Source organism: Carcharodon carcharias, chromosome 27, assembly GCF_017639515.1.
Source record: "Carcharodon carcharias isolate sCarCar2 chromosome 27, sCarCar2.pri, whole genome shotgun sequence".
Classification (NCBI taxonomy): Eukaryota; Metazoa; Chordata; class Chondrichthyes; order Lamniformes; family Lamnidae; genus Carcharodon; species Carcharodon carcharias.
In genome coordinates, this window is record NC_054493.1 from 14,185,419 (window position 1) to 14,191,608 (window position 6,190).

A 6,190-nucleotide genomic window follows, 5' to 3' on the forward strand; every position below is an offset into this window, starting at 1 on the left:
CTCACGCTGAACAATTTCTCCTTCAACTCCTCTCACTTCCTCCAAATAAAAGGTGTGGCTATGGGTACCTGCATGGGCCCCAGCTATGCCTGTCTCTTTATGGGGTATGTGGAACATTCCTTGTTCCAGTCCTACTCCGGCCCCCTTCCACAACTCTTTCTCCGGTACATCGATGATTACTTCGGTGCAGCTTCATGCTCTCGTCGGGACTTAGAAAAATTTATTAAGTTTGCTTCCAATCTCCACCCCTCCATCATTTTCACGTGGTCCATCTCTGACACTTCCCTTCCCTTCCTTGACCTCTCTGTCTCAATCTCTGGTGATAGACTGTCCACCAATATCCATTACAAACCCACTGACTCCCACAGCTACCTCGACTACAGCTCCTCACACCCCGCTTCCTGTAAGGATTCCATCCCATTCTCTCAGTTCCTTCGCCTCCGTCGCAATCTGTTCCGATGATGCTACCTTCAAAAACAGTTCCTCTGACATGTCCTCCTTCTTCCTTAACCGAGGTTTTCCACCCACGGTTGTTGACAGGGCCCTCAACCACGTCCAGCCCATCTCCCGCGCATCCGCCCTCACGCCTTCTCCTCCCTCCCAGAAACATGATAGGGTCCCCCTTGTCCTCACTTATCACCCCACCAGCCTCCGCATTCAAAGGATCATCTTCTGCCATTTCCGCCAACTCCAGCATGATGCCACCACCAAACACATCTTCCCTTCACCCCCCCTATCGGCATTCCATAGGGATCGCTCCCTCCAGGACACCCTGGTCCACTCCTCCATCACCCCCTACTCCTCAACCCCCTCCTGTGGCATCACCCCATGCCCACACAAAAGATGCAACACCTGCCCCTTCACTTCCTCTCTCCTCACCGTCCAAGGGCCCAAACACTCCTTTCAAGTGAAGCAGCATTTCACTTGCATTTCCCCCAACTTAGTCTACTGCATTCGTTGCTCCCAATGTGGTCTCCTCTACATTGGAGAGACCAAACGTAAACTGGGCGACCGCTTCGCAGAACACCTCTGGTCTGTCCGCAAGAATGACCCAAACCTCCCTGTCGCTTGCCATTTTAACACTCCACCCTGCTCTCTTGCCCACATGTCTGTCCTTGGCTTGCTGCATTGTTCCAGTGAAGCCCAACGCAAACTGGAGGAACAACACCTCATCTTCCAACTAGGCACTTTACAACCTTCCGGACTGAATATTGAATTCAACAACTTTAGGTCTTGAGCTCCCTCCTCCGTCCCCACCCCCTTTCTGTTTCCCCCTTCCTTTTTTTCCCAATAAATTATATAGATTTTTATTTTCCCACCTATTTCCATTATTTTTAAATATTTTAAAATCTTTTATGTTCCCTCCACCCCCACTAGAGCTATACATTGAGTGCCCTACCATCCATTCTTAATTAGCACATTCGTTTAGATAATATCACCAACTTTAACACCTATGTGTTCTTTTGTTCTACTGTTGTTGACATCTTTTGATGATCTGCTTGTATCACTGCTTGTTTGTCCCTACAACCACACCCCCACTCCACCTCTCTCTCTGCCCACCACCCCCCCCCCAACCCCCCAACCCCCACACACACACACCTTAAACCAGCTTATATTTCAACTCTTTCTTGGACTCAAACTCAAGTTCTGTTGAAGGGTCATGAGGACTCGAAACATCAATTCTTTTCTTCTCCGCCGATGCTGCCAGACCTGCTGAGTTTTTCCAGGTAATTCTGTTTTTGTTTTGGATTTCCAGCATCCACAGTTTTTTTGGTTTTACGAAAATGATCATGTTGTGATCACAGTCATCCAGACTCTCTTTTACCATGAGGTTATTTTTTTAAAAAATGTATTCATTCACGGGATGTGGGCTTCGCTGGTTGAACCAGCATTCATTGCCCATCTCTCATTGCCCTTGAGAAGGTGGTGGTGAGCTGTATTCTTAAACCGCTGCAGCCCATGTGTCTTAGGTACACCTGCAATGCTGTTAGGAAGAGGGTTCCAGGATTTCGATTAATCATGCCTCATTACACAATACCAGGTCTAGGACAACCTGCTGTCTGGTTGGCTCTAGAACATACAGCTCCAAGAGATTGTCCTGGAAACACTCTCTGAACTCATTTTCCAAGCTACCTTTGCCAATCTGATCTCCCAATCTACATGCAGATTAAAGTCACCCATGATCATCAAGGTACCTTTCTTACACTCCCCATTTATTCCTTCCTCTATGATCCATCCTACATTGTAACTACTTTTAGGGGCCTATAAACTCCTCCCTCAGTGACATTTTACCTTTACTATTTCTAATCTCTACCCAAACTGGTTCTTCACCTTTCTCTTTCAGTACTGAAAGAGTACCATCAGTCCTGAAGTAAAGCCATTGTTAATTAACAGAGCTACCCCGCCACCTTTTCCTAGCTTCCTGTCATTCCGCTATGTCAAATACCCTTCAACATTAAGATCCCAGCCTTGGCCACCTTTCAACCATGTCTCTGTAATGCCTATCAGGTCATATATATTTATCTCTATCTGGCCAATAATTCATTCCTTTTGTTCATAGAAATAGATGTTTTAAACACAAATGGAGTTTACATTTCAGGCCTATGACCTTTCATCACAATTTCACTTCATCATTGCACAGACCGAAGTATTTCCAGCAATTTCTGCTTTTATCTCTGGTTAAAAAAATAGTTGCTCTGGAACTGCACATTAGAATTGTTAGTGACTAGCTGTTATTTATTCTCATTCTGTCTGCAAGTGGAAACATCTTCCACTGGTCTACCCTGTCAGGCCCTTTCATAATCTTAAAAGATCAAGTCTCTCTTCCAGAGAAAAACGTTTACAGCCTGTCCAATCTTTCTTGACAGGTGTAATCTATCAGTTACAGTATTATTGTTGTAAATGTTTCTAGCATCTCATCCAGTCCTTCTGAATCCATCTTATAATTTGGAGATATGAGCTAATCTGAACATCAAACTCACCATTGTCCTCAAATACCTGTATGTTGCAATATGTTAGTCATCTTCCCATGAGCCGCTTATAAGATGGGGTGGAATGAGCAGATCCAACGAGCCAGTCTAAAACACTATGGAATATCTATAAAGTTGTCTTTTTCCCTTACAGTGATAAGTGTTTCACTCTTAATTTGTCAATTATGATATTAAAAATAACATGTCTGACAAAGACGTGATTTTAGCGCGGTGACACTGCGTCAGGTTAAGCTCAGTTAATATGATTGCTGAGCAGTGATAGGAAACACTTGCAATTCATATGCGTCTTCTCTGTGCATTTACCAGATTAAAATGAATTGATTCTCTCACTCCCTGTCTTGAGGATATTCAAGCTGCAAATCCATGAAGATTTGGATATGGGAGGAATCAATAGATTTGGGGAGAGTACAGGAAAGTGGAGTTGGGGTCATTTAATGGTTCAGAGACCCAAAGGGCTGTATGGTCTACATCTGCTCCTATTTCTTGTGTTCTTATGAACATCACTGTGAATCATTTCTATGTAAGCACAGCAGGTGCAGCACCTGCCCTTTCATTTCCTCCCTTCCCATGTTTCAGGCCCTCAACACACTTTCCAGGTGACACAGTGATTTCCTTATTCTTCTTGCAATTTCCTATTGTGTTTTCACTGCTCACGATGTGGTCTCCTTTACACTGAGGGGACTAAGTCCAGTTTGAACGACTGCTTTGTGGAACATCATCATTCAGTCTGCGAGCATGATCCTGAGCTTCTGATCATTTACTATTTTGATTCTCCACCACACTTCAGGTCTGACCTCTCCTGCACTGTTCAAATGAAGCTCAACGGAAACTCAAGGAACAGCAGCTCATCTTTGATCAGGCACTTTACAACCTTCCCAACTCAACATTCCTTTCAACAATTTCAGGTCATAATCATCACTCTCATTTTTCTGGACAGTAGGTACTGGTATGGGTTCTGCTGTTACATTTATATCTCCTCTGGATCTGTCTTTTATTTGTTCACTTGTCCCATTAGTTTCTTTACTTGCCTCATTATCACCCAATTTTGCCTTGAATCATTTTTCCCTTTATCATTTACTCTCTTCCAGCCTTTCATCCTATCACAAGACCATTTGTTCTTTCCTCCTCTCCGCCTCTCTTGTCTTTGACTCTGTACTTCTTTGTAAACTATTAAACCTCTAAATTCTTCCAGTTTGGATATAAGTTCAGTGACCTGAAATGTTCACTCTGTTTCCCTCTCCAGAGATACTGTTTGATCTGTTGAGTGTTTCCAACATTTTCTGTTTTGAGGTCAAATTTCCACCATCTGTAGTATCTTGTTTTTGGGTCAGAGTGAATCAGTTTTCTCTCATTTATCATTAATTGTTTAGAGGTGAAGAAGCACAACAACATTGACTGTCACCCTGTTCAACATGAAACTAAACTCACATAGAAACATAGAAACTAGGAGCAGGAGTAGGCCAGTCAGCCCTTCGAGCCTGCTCTGTCATTCATTATGATCATGGCTGATGTTAGTTCCTCATCAGTAACAATTGTAAACAAAGAGCTTACAGCCGGGATTGAACCAGGGACTTTCTCATGTAAAGTAAATGTGACGATCACTGCACTGGGGAAATGAGGGCGAATTCCACCCCCCACCCCCCGACAGAGGGGAACTGAGCATCCATCTCGAGCTCTAATTCCTAAACAGAAAATGCTGCCAAGAATCAGCAGCATTCTGAGCAGCAGGCTGAATCTGTCATAAAGTCAAAAAACTGCAGATGCATATACTTCTTCACCTAGGGAGTGGTGAGAATGTCTAATAGTCTTATTGAAACCAGGGGCTTTCCTTGTTGTATAAAAGCAAAATACTGTGAATGGCGGAAATCTGAAACAAAAACAGAAAATGCCGGAAAAATTCAGCAGGTCTAACAACATCTGTGGACAGAAAAACAGAGCTAACATTTTGAGTCCGTATGGCTCTTCTTCAGGTCTAAAGGAAAGGAAAAATGTGATGAAATTTATACTGTTTAAGGGGGTTGGAGCAGTGAAGCTGGATAGAAGGCCAACGATACGTGGAGCCAAAGGAGAGATTGACAAAGATGTCATGAACAAAAAGACAAAGGGAGTGGTAATGGTAAGGGCTAACAAATGGTGCTGATCGTGGCATAAAGGTAAGAAAGCAGAATGTGATAATGGCAGAACAAGGGTAGCAGTGTGTGAAAGAACAACATGAACAAGTGACAGATGGCCCTGTAGGGGATGGTGGTGGGGGAAAAATAGAATCGAAATGAGATAAAAAAAGGGGGATAAAAAAGGAGATAAAACAATGAATAAATGAATAAAAATGAAAATAAGTGGATTTAAAAAATGAATTTTGAAAAAAGCGATAAAAAGGGGGTGAGGAGAGAGTGCATGGTCTGAAGTTGTTGAACTCAACGTTAAGACCGGAAGGCTGTAAAGTGCCCAGTTGGAAGATGAGGTGCTGTTCCTGCAGAATCAAGCAGACTCGAAACGTTAACTCTGTTTCTCTCTCCACAGATGATGTCAGACCTGCTGAGTTTTTCCAGCATTGTGTGCTTTTTTTCAGGCTGAGTCTGTGACCACTCTCCTCCATCCCCACCCCCTTTCCGATACGCCTTTTTCCAATAATTTATACATATTTTTCTTTTCCAACCTACTTCTATTATTTTTAAATCCATTGTTTTATCTCTACCTTTTAGCCTATTTTGATCCCCCCCACTAGGGCTATCTGTCCCTTGCTCGTCCTGCTTTCTACCCTTAATGTCCCCATCAGCACATTTCTTTGCTAATATCACCACCGTCAACACCTCTTTGTCCTTTTGTCTAAGACATCTTTTGGTTATCTTCACCTATCACTGGCCCTCTATCTAGCTCTACCTGTCCCACCCCCTCCCCCCATCTTAAACCAGCTTATATTTCACCTCTTTTCTATTTTTCCTTAGTGTTGAAGAGTCATACGGACTCGAAACGTTAACTGTGTTCCTCTCCGCAGATGCTGTCAGACCTGCTGAGTTTTTCCAGCTATTTTTGTTTTTGTTCTGTGGCCACTCTCACCATTTGAGACCGTCACAAAGCCCGGGTGATTGACAGCAGCCCCGGACCATTAGGAAGAGGGGGCGTGACTGGAGGTCCGAGTGGGTGCGGCTCGTCCTCCAACCAATCGGAGTGAATGAGGGGCGGGCCCGAACTGTGACTGA